The 17,145-nt window shown below is 26.5% G+C and overlaps 1 pseudogene; it reads left to right on the top strand.

Annotated features, from left to right (window-relative positions):
* The first annotated feature begins 84 nt into the window (after window positions 1–84).
* LOC108330056 (cation/H(+) antiporter 18-like) lies at window positions 85–15,191 on the top strand (annotated as a pseudogene).
* The last annotated feature ends 1,954 nt before the right edge of the window (window positions 15,192–17,145 follow it).

Genomic DNA, 17,145 nt, shown 5'->3' with positions numbered 1-17,145 from the left:
GTGGGGTCTGATGCCGCAACACTGATTAAATGAATTGGAGTTCAGAGTCATTTTTTGTTGCAAAGTTTAGACAAAGTCCACCCAATGGATCCATCCATTTCATTGGCTTCGTCACTGCTAATGGATGCTGAGGAGGCTTTTCAGGCAGTTCAAAAGGGTGAAGATCACTCTCACTATCCGTTCGAAAGCCCTAAGCTACAACTAATTTATTCATCTCTATGGTACAACAAAGATCATGAATCATGATTCACCCAATATTCTTCAACGTATGAGTTATAATATTACACACTTTTTTCTTTTTTGAGGTAAAATAATAATAATAATAGCTTATTTGATTCCTCTTGCTACAATTTTTCTTTTCTATACAAGTTTTATTATCTCAACTAGTTGAATTGGTCGAGATGTATTTCAATTCATGCTTTTTCTTTTTAGTTTTTTTTGTTTGTTTTGGATACGAGGTCAAGTCACTTCAAATATCTATATCATTTCTCTTAACATGTCGTCCGTTAACTAACTTAAGTTTTCGTCTCCACTCCATCGTTCAGAGGTATACCTGTCAAAGGTTCTCCAATGCTAAAGTCAGTAAACTTTTTGTAGGAGAGTTTGGTGTAATGGTAATAAATGCATAGTAAATACGATTACCTACCTCCTACATTTTACCTATATTTATAGTTTTTGGCATGGGCTTGAGATTAGTGAAATCTTAACTTCGGCTCATCTGAGCCCAATTACCTCTAATTTACCATTTACATTAAAACACCACCACCACCACTTCTCCCTCCACCTCCCCAACCTTCTTCAAAAAAAGTTTAATTATAAAAATATCCTTTTTTACTTTTAATCCTATTTATTTACTTTAAACTCAAACTCTATCTTTCTACCTATTTTTACTTTTCACTCAGCTCCACCTCTCAACTCTCCTTCTCTCTCTTCCCACCCCCCAACTCCACCACATCCGTTTGTTTTAATTACAAAAATATTAATATAATAAAATTATATATTTCATATAATTAAACTAATAAATAATTTTTTATATAATTATAAAATTGTTAAAGAATACAAAAACCATATATAAAAAATATATATTATACAAAAACATTAAAACAAAAAACTAATTATATATAACTGCAAAATACAAAAAAATATAAATATAAACTAATAACAATAAAGATCTTCAAAAATACATTATTAAAATACATCAAAAATATATTCAAAAATAATACATTAAAACATATAAATTACATTATTAAAATATCTCCAAAATAAATATAAAAAAAATAAACTAATAAAAATAAACTGGAAAATAAACATGTAACTTAAACGGATGTGAGCATCCGTCAACGGATGTCAACATCCGTTTAAGGCAAAACGGATATCGACATTCGTTTTTCCTTAAACGGATGTTGACATCCGCTGAGGGATACTCACATCCGTTTAAATATTATACGTTTATTTTTTTAGGGTTTATTACGCATCTTCACGACGAATCCTTCAAGCACCACCACACACCGATCTTGGCACGGCTGATCAATTGATTCCACCACCACTCGCAATCTCTCACTAAACACACCAACTAATGAAAGTCCACCACACTCTAAGACCACAATTCTATCGCAATTAAAAAATGAGAGGAAGAAGTGGAACGTGAAAAAAAGGAAGAAGAGCACAATGAAACAATGAGGGAACGAACGATAAAAGGAAGAAGAGTTGCCGCTGCATACATGTAGATGATTGAAGTGGGTAGAAGTTAAAAAATATTAACCCTAAAATTTTACTAAGGGTAAAATAGGAATAAGAAAATAAAGAGAGGGGTAAAACAAGAATGGGGTGATGGAGGGAGCAACACCCTTACATTAATCCTTGTAGAAAAACATGTTTATTGACTTAAGGTCGGACATCGCTGCTTTCGTTTGTCCGGTCTTGCCTATTGGTTATGCTACATTCATTCACTACTTAGTTTTCCTTCTTTAGGAGCGTCCGACTCGCTTGGTGTGGAGTGTCATGTATGGTCGTCTGGACCATACGGAATAGTTTGAAACATATATATATGTTTAATTATTTTTTATAAACACATAATATATATATATATATATATATATAATGTTAGAAATTAAAAATGAGTTGGAAGTTTTATCTATGAGTAAAATAAAAATATATATAAGTAAAAAGATTTATATAATTATCATCTTTAAAGTTTTGAAATGAAAGTGATATTAATGTATTCTATATTTATATTGGTGTACAATTTTCTTTGTTTCTATCTAAGAATCTAACATAAGTCAAAAGTTCATTTTGATAACCAATTCAAAATAAAGAAAATATATTTTGTTGTGTATAACGATTCTTATAATTTCAAGTCACTAAACATATCCTTGTATAATGTAATAAAGAAAATTAAGTTTCTCATAAATGATTCAAACAACTCTAACATACAGAGAAAAAGATCATACAAAATCACTTTATAGTTACTTTTTTAACACGCATGTCATCTTGATGCAAAAGCTGCTCAAATTTTCATAATATATTCCCAATAAATTGACTGCCAAAGTATAATCTTCAACGAATTACTGTGTCATCATATGTTTATTGTGATCACAATGTCCATCACTGTTAATGGATATGAAATTAATATAAAACTATGCATTTTCAATATAAATAAGTTGATGATAACAATCCCTATTTTCATAATATTTTCAACAACATATAAATATGTTACTAACATTTCGTCACAAGTTACAGTTAAAAATAATTATTATTATTATGAAATTTTATAATTAATATAGAACAATATTATGATTAATGTAAAATTTTTATTACTTTGATATTGTTTAATATTAATCATAAAATCATATAGCTTTTTAACATATATAAGCAAGAAAATAAGATAAAGGATGTATTATTGAAAAAAATTAAATAATAATATTTACTATATCAAAAATTAATAAAGACTTAAAACTTCATTAAAGCCAACAATAATATATATTAAGTAATACGATGTTTAGAGGAGGAATCATAAACTGAGTCACATTATGTGCACGTAGCTTCCTCAACAAAAGTGAGAGATAGGTTGAAATTAGCTTTGTACACATTAGTTTTTTCTAATATTATATTATTGTATTGTGTTGATTATAGCTAAATATTTTTATTTATTATTTTATTAATATTATATATAAATATAAATTTGTATTTTATATTCACTTGAATATTTTTTATAATATATTTCTTTATGTATTTACAATAAATAGTAAACTATTAATATTTATGTATTTCTTGTGATTGTTATATTTAAAAGTATAATATTTTTTTTGTAAGATATTAATATTTAGAATTAAAATATTAAAAAAAATTGTTGGTGTTTTTTTATTTTTTAAAATTTATGTTGGAAATTTTGGGAGAAGTCAGTCCATGTAAAACCTGATTAGTGGGTAAAAATTAAGGGAATTAGCTCTAATTGTCACTGGTAGTTTAAAAATTACTAGTGATATATATTATGATGACAAACTTATTTAATATTTATTAAATGTTTTCTCTCGTGTGTGTGCAAGAAGTAGAGTTGTCAAAACGGGTCATCCGGTCTGATCCGGTCCACCACGGGTTAGTCATTTAGTGAACCAACCCAACCCGACTCATTTATTAGCGAGCCAGAAAAATTTGAATCCAGCCCAACCCACCACGAGTTGGTGAGTAAACGGGTTGGTTCACTTAATTACAATTTTTTTTAAATAAAAAAAAATTACAAACTTTCTATAATTCAAATCTAAACAAATTTCACTCCCTTGATTCTTAGTAAAACTAATTAAAAAATTTCAATTTTTCTTTTAAGTTTTACTTGTTTCTTCCCCATAAAGATATTGAATAGAATGAACTATTTTTTTTCATTAAAATTCAAAAATGAACGTTTAAATATCCTTCAAAAACAAGTAAATAAATGCGAAACATATAAAATGCAGTTAATCCTACTGCAGAACAAGTTATTATTGCAAAAGTTGGTGAATACAACCAACTATCATTAAGAATCTCATCCTTAGACCAAAAACAGGCAAAGGGTGGAATACCGCAAAGAAAGAATACCCACTAAAAAAAAGTTTTTGTAATTGGTACATGGGTGTTTAATTAATTTTGAAAATAAGGAACTTAAATATTTTTTTCAAGCAAAAACAAAATAATAAATATATTTTTATAAAACTAAAATTAAATTTTAATAAAATAAAATTATATAGGTGGGTTGGTGGGTCAACTCGGCCCACCACGGGTTTAACCCGCATGAGCCGGGTTGAAATTTGACCCGTATAAAAAAATACAATTTTTCAAACTCAACCTGGCTCAAACCCGTGTGGTGGGGTAGATTGACCCGCGGGTTGTGACCCATTTTGGCAACTCTAACAAGAAGTGATAGACAATAATAAATTTTATCTTTTTTATTGTTCTTATTGTTATAATTTATTTTTATAAACTGATGTTGTTTGATTATTGTAATAAATAAGCTTACCCATAAATTTTGAGTAGGGATGAAAAAAAAATCCCTACTATATTTACAAATAAAATTTGAAGTGGATAATTCACACATGCAGATATTTTAATACTTGTTTATAAATAAGTTAAGTGTAATTATTATACTATTATACGTAGATTTTCATTACTTTTAAAAAAATTAAAAATTAATTTATATTTTATTAAGTTAAATTTAATTGAATTTATAATTAATTTATATTTTATTAGGTTGACTTTAATTAAAATTAAAATTTATTTTATATTTAATGTATTTTATATTATATTTTATATTATTTTTATTTTAATTAAATTTTATTTTAAAAATTATAAAATTTTGTTTTTAATTATTCATTAGTATTCACGAATGCTCAAAAAATTAGTTGAAATTTTTTTTGTTTGTGGTGGAATAATGAATAGACACTTTCCATATGCAAAGAGTTTAGACTTTATTGGAGAAATGATAAAAAAATCACAATTATAAATTTGTAAATAAAAGTAATATAAAATTATCAGAATTTGGGGTCATTGTCAGTAATAAATTGACGAGAGAAATGCGGATTCTAAAAGGAAAATAACCCATGAACTTCTGGAAAAATAATAATGTTTATAGTTAAACTTTTCTAAATTAAATTGTTTCAAACAGTAATTGTTTTTTAATTTGCTTCACCAATTTTCTTTTTCCTATTTCTTTCATATAAAAACTTACCCAAAATTGTGATAAAATATTTATAAGATATTCAGATATTTAAAAAAAACATTTAATTTCAATTAATATTTTTTTTATTTTTTCTCATTCATGTTAAAGTCACTCTGTACCTCTCTAATTTTTTTTTTCTTTCTTATTAAAGTCACTATGTACCTTTTAATAGATTTTGAAATCCTTTTCATAAATTTTTTAAATTTTATTTTTAGATTTAAAATTTAATAATAATCTAATTTAATTTAAAATTTTAATATTTTTTAAGATACGTTTATATCTTAATAATTATTAAAATATAATTTCTACGTTATATTAAAAAAAAATAAAAACAAAAGTAATTAAAATAAAAGTAACAATGATAAATATTAAGAAAAATTATTTAAAAATATTATAAATAATATTAGATTTTTAAACTAAATTAAATAAATATTAAATTTTAAATAAAAAACAAAATTTTAAAAAAAATTGTTTATCGAAATCCGTTAACATATTTTAAAGATATTAGATAAACAAAGTTCTTTATAATTTAGTTCTTTTATTTAAAATTTAATAATTATTTAATTTAATTTAATATTTTAATATAATTTAACATTTAAATATTTTAAATCAAATTTTATATAAATATTTTTTATTTTTATTATTACTATTTTTATTTTAATTATTTTAATATAATTATTATTATAATATAAATCGTATTTTAATGATTATTAAAATATAAAAATATATTAAATGATATTAGAATTTTAATTAAATTAAATAATTATGAAATTTTAATTAAAAAACAAAATCTAAAAAAATAGTTTATTGAATATCAAAATTCCATAAATAAATCTTTTTAAATTTTATTTAATTATTTAAAATTTAATAATTATTTAATTTTAATTTAATAATTAATATATTTTAATATATTTAAATATATTAAATCATATTTTATATTAGTACTTTTTTTATTTTTTTTACTTTCATTATTACTATATTTATTTTAATTTTTCTATTTTTATGTTTTTAATATAACTATTATAATAATAGAAATTATATTTTAATAATTATTAAAATAGAAATGTATATTAAATAATATTAAAATTTGAAATTAAGTTATATTGTTATTAAATTTTAAATCTAAAAATGAATTTGAAAAATTTATGAAACGGATTTTAAAATCTATTAAAATGGTGTAGGGTGACTTTAATAAAAAAGAGAAAAAAAATTAGAAAAGTACAAAGTGACTTTATCAAAAAATATTAAAAAATATTAATTAAGATTAAAATTGAAATATCTAGAGTTGGAGAGAAATTGAGGTGTAAAGTGAAACAACCCAAATACCCAATTAAGCAATAACAGTTTAAAACAGGATAACATAAACTTGGAAATTTCTTCCTACACCTCTATAGACAAATTGAAAAGTCAATGTTACCCTCATGTTCTTCCCTAATCGACATCTCCGTACTTTCCTTCACTCCATCTTCTTCTTCCACTTCTATTCCACTCCATGTTCTTCTTTCACCTCCACTTTCATTCCATCTTCTTTATTTCATCTCTTCCTTTAAATAAATGAAAAAAAAATAAAAACATTAAGAAACAAAAGAAGGATTTAAGGAAGAAAATGGGAATAAATGGGATGTAATATAATTTTATCCAAAATGTATTTTATATATCCCAGAAATTCTGTTATGAAAAACTTATTTCAAAAATTGTTTAAGAAATTCTATTATGGAAATCCCTTTTCAGAAATCATGTTTCCAAAATTTCTAAAAGTTTGTTCCGAAAAGTTACCAAAATATATAAATTAAAAATCACTTTAGCTGAGGGCAAAACGGTCTTTTTAAAAACAATTCAGGGGTACACGAAAAATTGTGAGGTGCTGAAAGTAAATGATTCATACGATTGTATTTCTAGTAACGCTTTTGGTGGTGCGGTGTGTCAGGTCAGGTCAATATATTTTTAATAGAATAGTGATAAAATCAAATGTTTTTTAAAGAAAATTTCATTTATTTCGCATGATATTATATTAAATGAAACCGGTGTAATTCCGAGTTTAAAATAAATATTCATCTCATTTATATTTTTAATAAAAAATAATTACATCTTACATAATTCTTAAATAAGTTTACATCTTCGTCATCTTTTTCCATACTTATTTTCTCTAGTAAATTTTTTTATATATTTTTTTGTTTATAATTTTACGATTTAAAACTTTAATTTAAATTTTTCTTAACTTATTATTTAAAATTTAATCAATATATTATTTTTAAATAAAATAAAAGAAATATGTACACTTTATATACTTTTTTACTTAAAGATTAAATGAGATATATAGACGATTTTATTAATGTTTTTATCTGGTTCAATGGATAATACATACTTAATCCTATAAATAAAATTTATATTTTTTAAAAAATATTAATTTCATAATTACTTATACTCATTATATTCATAAATATTATATTTATAAATAATAATGATTTTAAGTTTTTCAAATGATTTCCTTAGTGAAATAAATATTTAAAGTATATTTAGACTTTAATTCTTTAATGGTGTCAAATTACTATTCCATCTAAATATATATATATATATATATATATATATATATATATATATATATATATATATATATATATATATATATATATATATTAATTTTCTTTCGGTCTGGTTGGACTTTTTTGGGGATTAATTTATTTAGTTATTGTATTATTAAATAATATTGATTATTGAAATTAGTATTATGCTTTTATGAACTTTTATTATCTAGACGAACAATATGAATGATGTGATGAATTGACACATAAGTCTCATTATCAGCCTACAAGTCTTTTGTCTCATTACACAATTTGTTAATCTCTAAATAGTAATTGTTTTGTGCGTTTTAATTGTCATAACTGTAAATCATTATTCTTTTAAAAATCCAGCTCATTTATTTCATTGTCATTGGGTTCCTTTAGCCATTTTGTAATCCCTAAATAGAGTACTAAGCATAATTAGAAGTTAAGTTTAAATAAAATAATCAATATAAAGAAAGAGACAATAATCTAAGAAATTCCTTAGACAAAGAACTCGAAATAGAAGTTGATCCAAGTATTCAGAATACGTGATTAATCTGTCTTTGAAACAAAAATACAAATTATATGAAAAGCACAAACTTAAAAAATAGTTTACCCAAAAAAGAAAAAAATAATAATCCAATTGTCCCAATATCAAATGTAAAGTCTTCGTTTTAACATGCAAATTAAGCAAGTATATTGTCTTAATCAAATAGGATAATAATATGTTAATACAAAAATTTTGACAATAAATTTAACATAGTATATGTATTATTATATTATTGAGTTTAAAATACGTAAGTATAATAATAAATAAATAATGAACTAGTAAAAAAATTACAAATATGTTGTATTAAAATATTGTTAAAAAAATTTGTTTTAAAATATTTTTTTTCAATAAAATATACTGTCTCCGATTAAAAAAAAGAGTTTCAAAAAGTGTTAATTTTCTAAAGATTTTTTTTTTCTTGAAAACATAAACAATGAAAAGTTATAATTAATCATCATGATTCAAAGATTGTGGTTTTCCTCGATTCCTCTTACAATTATGTTGATTCATTTTCTGAGTGGTTATTATTAATTGATGAATGTTACCTACTAAGATGTTCATGTTAAAGAAGGTAATGTAGTAAATAAAATTCAAACATAGTTATCAAATTTATTTTGTTTTTGTAATAAACTATAGCACAGATTACAGCAAATAAGTTATACTTAAATATGTTTTTTATCTTTTCATTTGGGGTATTTTTCTTTAACTTTTTTTTTGTATTTTGTAGTTTTTGGATTTTTTATATGTTTGTTAATTTTTTATTTATTTAAGATGGATAGTAAATTTTTATTGTGGCTAACAAAGTTTAAATTCATGTATTTAAATAATTTAATTTTAGTGATAGAATATTGCATTATTGGAAAAACATGAATATGTGAAATTTTACATTCAGTGCACTTCAATAAGTTATATTTTTTAAAAGCTAACAAAGTAAACATAATATTTTATAGATGTGAAAGGATTGTGAAAATAAAATATTGACATGGAAGGTAAAATTATAAATGACAGGTTATCAAATTGAAGAAGGTGAACATCTATGATCATTAAAAAGTTATATAGAAGGTGATTACAATTGAAAGACTTTATTTAAACCTATAATTTATCAAACTGTTTTTTTATAGTTTTTTTAATATTTAAACGTTTCATACCATTTAACATGTAATATTATAATTTTCATCTCATTGAATAATTGATGTATATAAAAACACATAAGAAACAATTCTATTAATTTCTTGCAAATAAAGAAATTTGTTAGTTATTAAAAAATTTATGATAATGTCTAGATTAGTAGGAAATGATAATGATAATAATGACCTTGAAAAAAAATAACTTAAATAAAACATATAGCAATAAAGATATATAACAATAAAAATATATAATATTAATATATTTATCCAAAATAATAATCATCTTATATAGAAATAGTGAGAGAAACCAAACCATAGATGATATGATTTTTTTTAAAATATCAAATTTCTATACAGAATAATGATTAATAGCATAAAAAAATATTTTGCAATCTCTTTGTCTTCCACCGTAGGGGTAACCACACCTAACTTTCACACCATAAAGTGATAATTGCAAAATAAACAAACAAAACACACAACAGTGTCAAAAGAGTTATCATAAAACAATTATATTATATCAAATACAAACTAAGCATGAATGAAATACACTAAATCATATATATACACACAAATAATTGACACTAAACTCAATTATTTGGATAATGTCTTTGACACTAAATTCACTAGAAGCATGCACTTGTGGTGGTATCTATGTTCTACATAGCTACAACCAAATGTGTTATCACCTACCACGCACAAAGTTAATTCTCTTTGCACCTAAGACCAAACAAATCCATTGACTATGACCTTCTGAAACTCTCACAAAAAATTTCTCATTGAAATTTCTCAAACACTATCATCATCATACATGCTCACAACAACATTTTCACTTTAATTAAAAACAATCAAGATCATAAACATACATAAGGTCCATAATAGATCTATCTCAAACAGGCAAAGAAGAAAACAAAGACAACATATAAATTGGTGCTTAGTTGTGGCACTTAAGGCCAAACCTCTTACAAAAAGTGGCGGTCAACAAATTTTTGGTGCTTAGCACCATTTTTCTCTCAAAAAGTTGCGCTCAACAATACTTTTTGGCACTCAACATCCTAAAGTTAAATTAGAGACGTTATATGATTGACCTTCATATACTTTTTATTGTTTTTTTAATTTTTTATTATATTAACTTTATTAATTTATATATTTTATTAAATTAATTAATTTAAATATATTATTAACTTAATCAGTTTATAAATATTTAAAAAATAGTTTAAAAACTCTTTACTTTAGTATAATATAAAGAAAGTATACCTATTTGGTTTTTATATTTATTTTTTTCTATTTTACCTTTAATAATATAATTGTTAACTAATTTTTTAAGACTAATATTTCATTGAAAAATAATAAAAATGTAAGTGTGAATTTTAAAATTATAAAAAATTTGAAGACATAATTTGAACTTATAGTAAATTATAATTATTGGTTTAAACCCTCATTTGGTCCTTGTATTTCTATACTAATATCAAGTGAATCATCGTTTTTTTTTTCAATCTCAATCGGGTCATAAACTTGTAAAAATGAGCCAATTAAGTCATCTCCGTTAAGTTTTCAGACGACGTTAATTGACTCATTTTTACAAGTTTATGGACCCGAGTCTCAATCGGGTCCATAAACTTGTAAAAATGAGTCATTTAAGCTATCTTCATTAAGTTTTCAAACGACGTTAATTGACTTATTTTTACAAGTTTATGGACCTGATTGAGAATGAAAAAGAAAAACGATGATTCACTTGAAATTGACACACAAATACGAGAACGGGTTTAAACCTATAATTATTTTAAGATTTACATACACTTTTAGGCTTTATGATGTTCAATAGAGTTTCCGCAAAAAGTTTCAGAGAACGTTTCTCCTCCCACTTTGCGAAAGTAAGCAGTTTTAAACTATGTTTTTCAAACTATAACGGGAAGTCTTAGCATCTTTATAAATAATAACAATGTTATTTATTTATTTACGCAAAATATTAATAATCTTATTAACCATAAGTTTTAATATGATTATCACATAAAATGCTTTAATATTTTTGTGTTAACATTTAAATAATATATGTTAAAGCAAAATTGTTTAATTTTGAACATTTTGAAAACTAACCGCTTTATTAAAATTTTATAACACCCAAAAGATAAAATTTGATCGTGAATTTAAATAAAAAATTAATGCAAAAAATTACACCTGACTCCTCGTATAAAAATAATATAATTATTAGAAAAATTTTAATTTTAATTTTAAAATACAACCAGCTGAAATCTTTTACTTTCTTTTCGGTTTCTTTTTCTTTATATCTTGTGGCTATACATTATACCGTTGTTATTTCTTAGTGAAGGTTTAACATTCATATTCTTGAACCCAATTCCACTTTCAAGTTTTTAAATTTTTCCTTTTTTTTGGTTTAATATCCTATTTTGTTCCCGATTTCGCTCGAAAATGTCAAATTAGTTCATCCTTTAAAAAGTGTGTCAATTACGTTTTCACTTAATAAAAATTACATCAATGAAATCTCTTCCGTTAAATCCGTAAAAACGGCGTTAACTATTTTTCTCTCTCTTCTACTTTTTCTGTGAAAGACAGGTTTTAGCAGGTTTTTTCTCTCTTCTACTATTCTTCTTCTCTCTCTTCTACCAATTATACAATATTGTCCCTCCAAATTTCAAATGGGTGAGCCATCATAAAGGGGCTGGAATCATGGGGTCTTCTGACTTTTGTTATATTTACAACTTCTTTTAGAAAGATTCTTGGGACTTTTGTTGTTTCCCTTCTCTGTAAACTACCTCTTAACGAGGCTCTGGTGTTGGGGTTCTTAATGAATTGCAAAGGCCTAATTGAATTAATAGTCCTAAACATTGGCAAAGATAGAAAGGTAGTTTCAATTTTGTTGATCTTAGTGTTCCATATAAGAGTGATTCTTCCTACACCTCACTCAGTTCATCCTGCACCCCCAAATTTACCTCTTTGCCCTTCATTTAATAAAAAGTCAAAACGTAATTAATGAATTTAATTTTTTTAACCCCCAACCATTTTCCTAATTCCCAACCACAAAAATATTTGTTGGTTATAAACCCTGAGGTGCCCTGTTCTTCGTTTTGCAGTGTAGCAAGTTATTTTTCTTCACTTCACTTGTTTACTGTGTATTGAATTGGATTGAGTTGTGGTTAAAATTCTCGGGGTGGTGGTAGTGCTGTTGGAAGATTTGGAGATATACTGTGTGACGGCAAGAGGAAGAATACACTGTGAGGTCCGGCGAAGAAGACAGGTACGCAACCGCACTTCGAGGTGCGGAAAGACGCAGCCGCACTTCGAAGTGCGTTTTTTATTTTGAGGCCGCACTTTGAAGTGCGGTTAGTGATATGTGTTTTTTTTATTTGCAGCTTATTTTGTTTAATTTTTATTTGTTTATTTGATGCATTTTTTTTTATTTAATGATTTTTTTGTGTTTAATTTTTTTTCTTTATTTTATTTCATGCATGTTTTTTTATTTAATGATTTTGTAGTTAAATTCCTGCCATGCTTTTTTTTACATGTTTTTTATCTTTTTTTTTATGTTTTTTTATTGTGTTATTATTATTTATTTAAATTTATTGTTTTATGTTATGATTTTTTATTTTAAATTTTTTGTTCATGGATTATGCTTAGTCATTAGGGAGTGTATTATTACTCAAAGAATGAATTGGAAATACCTCTTTAATAATATTTAGGTTATATGAATTTTTTTATTAGGGAGTGTTTTTGAATTTTAATATTTATTGTAGGTCATATTTTAATATTTATAATTTAATAAATCTTTAAATTTTAATATTTGAATAAGAAAACATTTGAAAAAAAGATAAACAATTGAAAAAAAAAATCATAAGCAATATATATGCCAACGCAGATAAAAAGATTTCAACCACACATTCAATTCAAACGAAGAAACTAGTGTCAAAGCCTATTATTCTCTATACTGGAGATCACATATATTATTAAGAGAGATATTTAATTAAAAAAACTAAGTTTCAAAACGCATTTGAAAAACGCAGTTTCTCCTTGCCGCCGCAGATCGAAATGCGGTTCTGGGTATGTGTGTCGCAGATTGAACTGCGGTTTGTGCTTACCGCAGTTCGAACTGCGTTTATCCTTGCCGCATATCGAAATGCGGTTCTGATCCGTTTCCGCACTTCAAACTGCGGACGTGCACCTCCAGCGAGCTCCGAACACGACCCACAAACCGAACCAAGCACATATTACAACAAACAAATATAGTAGATGCAAGCTACTAACCTGGACGCCAGCTCAGATCTGTGAGGAAAACAAAGTAGGAACGCGAGCAGCGTGGGATGGCAGAGACAAGATACACGGAGAGAAAAAGAGGGAGGAAGGACGGGGTGTAGGTGTAGGGTTTCACTGTGAGATGCGGCAGGGAAGAAGAGGAGTAAAGTTTTACTAAACTTTTTAAATATCCACAATATTTTTCTCTCTCCTCGTTGACTGTGACAAGGGCACACTTAGAATTAAAATTTTTTTTGGAGGTGCAGGACGAGGGTAGTGAGGTGCAGGGAGAATGACTCTCCATATAATCAGTTTAATAAGGTGCACTTTCCTATCTATTACCGTGAAATATTAAAAATATGCATTTCCAGGTTTTGAATGATCAGACCTTCGCCATCATGGTTCTTATGGCTGTTTTCACTACCTTCATCATCACTCCTCTTGTGATGGCCGTGTATAAGCCTGTAAGGAAGGGAGGAATAGCTGACTACAAATATAGAACAATTGGGAGGAAAAATGCAAATAGACAACTGAGGATTCTCGTCTGCTTCCATGGTGCAAGAAATATTCCATCAATGATAAATTTGATTGAGGCTTCAAGAGGAATCCAGAAGCGTGATGATCTTTGTGTGTATGCATGCACCTTAAAGAATTCTCTAAGAGGTCCTCATCTATATTAATGGTACATAAGGCAAGAAGAAATGGATTGCCATTCTGGAACAAAGGTTCTCATTCACCTTCTAACCATGTTATTGTAGCGTTTGAGGCTTACAGGCAACTAAGTCAAGTGTCCATCCGGCCAATGACCGCCATCTCATCTATGGCTAACATACATGAAGACATTTGTGCAACTGCTAAGAGGAAGGAAGCCGCAGTCATCATTCTTCCATTTCATAAGCATCAAAGTTTGGATGGTTCACTAAATAACACTAGAAATGATTTTCGATGGGTTAACAAAAGAGTACTCATGCTCAGTTGGAATTTTTGTTGATCGGGGGCTCGGTGGTACCTCCCATGTCTCTGCAAGTAATGTTTCTTACCGTGTTGCAGTGCTTTTCTTTGGTGGTGGTGATGATCGTGAAGCCCTTGCTTACGGAGGTCGTATGGCTGAGCATCAGATTGTTGGTTATTCGCTTTGTAGTTGAACCACCTAATGAAGCAGAGATTTCAAGAGTTGATGTGGGTGACTCCTCTCCAGCACCAAATTAGTCTCACAGGATGAGCAATTCCTCGATGAACTTAAAGTGAAAACAACCAATGATGACTCCATCAACTATGAAGAAAGAATAGTTAAAAATGTAGCAGAAACAGTTGCTATTATCCGTGAGGTTAATAGCTCGAGTCTGTTTCTTGTGGGTTCAAGGCCAGTCAGTGAAGTTGCTTGTTCTCTGAAAAGTAGTGAATTCCCTGAACTAGGACCTGTGGGTGGTTTGTTGGTATCACAAGATTACCCCACAACTGCATCCGTTTTGGTAATACAACAGTATAACAACGATGGGGCGCCAATAAATTTGGTAGAAGAGAGAGAAGAAGAATAGTAGAAGAGAGAAAAAACCTGCTAAAATCTGCTAAAACCTGCCTTGCACAGAAAAAGTAGAAGAGAGAGAAAAATAGTTAACGCCGTTTGTACAGATTTAACGGAAGAGATTTCATTGGAGCAAATTTTATTAAGTGAGGACGTAATTGACACACTTTTTAAAGGATGGACTAATTTGACATTTTCAAGCGAAACTGGGGACAAAAAAATAAGGTATTAAACCTTTCTTTTTTTAGGATTGAATGTTGCAAAGCATTTAGAAATGAAAATTCGAAAAAATAGAAAGAAATGAAAAGTATTGAGAAAACAAAAAGCAAGTGTAATGAAAGAAATAAAAAACTAAGAAATAAGACGAAGGAATAGATGTAAGTAGAGATGGCAATTTTACCCGCAGGCACGGGTATCCGCGGGTAAAATCCGCGGCGGGTAGTAACTATCCGCAGATATTTACTACCCGCGGGTAATGGGTAGCGGGTATTTTAATACCCGCTTCTAAACGGGTCGGGTACGGGTAGTATACTACCCACCCTGCGGGTACCCGCTACCCGCAAAAAATTAAAAAAAAAATTACATATTTTTTAATTAAATTAATTAAAAATAAAATAAAATTATATTTTATTAGGTTAAATTTAATTAATTAAATTTTAATTTATATCTAATTTATATTATATATATACTTTTTTGTAATTTTATTTTAAATATGTATTAAATATTTATTTTTTATTTTTTATTTTTTGCGGGTATCTGCGGGTTTTAAAATATCCACGGGTATTTTTTAAACGGGTACCCGGCGGGTAGCGGGTCGGATAGCGGATACAATTTTATTCAACGGATTAGGTTGCGGGTAAGCACTATCCATACTCGATCCGACCCGTTCTCATCCCGATGTAAGTTACATAAAGATAAAAAATAAAATAAAATTGAAACTGAAACAGCTTTACATAAAAACTATAAATATCGACCTAACAAATCGGTTAACAATTATATTATTATGGATGAAATAAATAAAATAAACGTGTACACCATGAATATAGATTATATTAATTAAATTAAAAATAATTATAAGATCTAAAACAATTACAAAATCAATAATCTTTATACATATGGTTATAAATGACAATAGTTTTCTAATAAAAACTTGACATGTGATTACACATGGATACTTGTTTGATATTATTGTCTCATAAGGCATAAAATATTTAATATTTGTTTTTTATTTTTTGACTAATTAGAAGTAGTTGTTGAAGAAAGAAATGAGATAAGTTTTCCATAACTTACGCACAACAAATTAAAAATATATAATTTTTATGAATTACTTTATGTATGACGTACATAATTTTAACTTATTATTAACTAATTTGCTAATTATTCTTAGTCGACATATTTTTACAGCTTATACTACTGTATTTTAAAGTCTATAAACAACGTTTTCTTCTATAAACAAACTTTTCTACGTCTAAAACAAAAACAATTGTTTGTTTCATATTGCAGTTGAGATTTTCAAACAACACGGGTTGATAAAAACTTTTTTTATATATAGTTAGTTTCTAAAACAAACAAATTTAGTATTGACAAAATAAATATAGACGAGCTTACTGAAACTTTTCATATAATTCGATGAAGCTTGTTAAATTATATTTAAGGCCTTGTTCTTTTGAGTAGATTTGAAAGAATTTGAGAAAATTTGAAGATAATTTTATATTAATTTTCACAAATTTTATTTTCAAATTTATTTTTATTTATCTTCAAATTCACTTAAATAAACGACAAAAAAATTTATTTTCAAATCCACTGAGACATAAATCTTCACTCCACTTACGAGATTTCTTCATTAAAAAAAACAACATTCGTCGATCATCATCCAAAATCTTTAAAAGGATGTCACACTAAAAAGTCATTTTACAATGACTTTATAAATCAATGATATATATTTTTCCTTCTATGGTGTGAAAAAT

Source organism: Vigna angularis, chromosome 1 (genome assembly GCF_016808095.1).
Source record: "Vigna angularis cultivar LongXiaoDou No.4 chromosome 1, ASM1680809v1, whole genome shotgun sequence".
Lineage (NCBI taxonomy): Eukaryota > Viridiplantae > Streptophyta > Magnoliopsida > Fabales > Fabaceae > Vigna > Vigna angularis.
The sequence above is the reverse complement of the archived record's forward strand: the minus strand, read 5'-3'. Positions and strand labels throughout refer to the sequence as shown.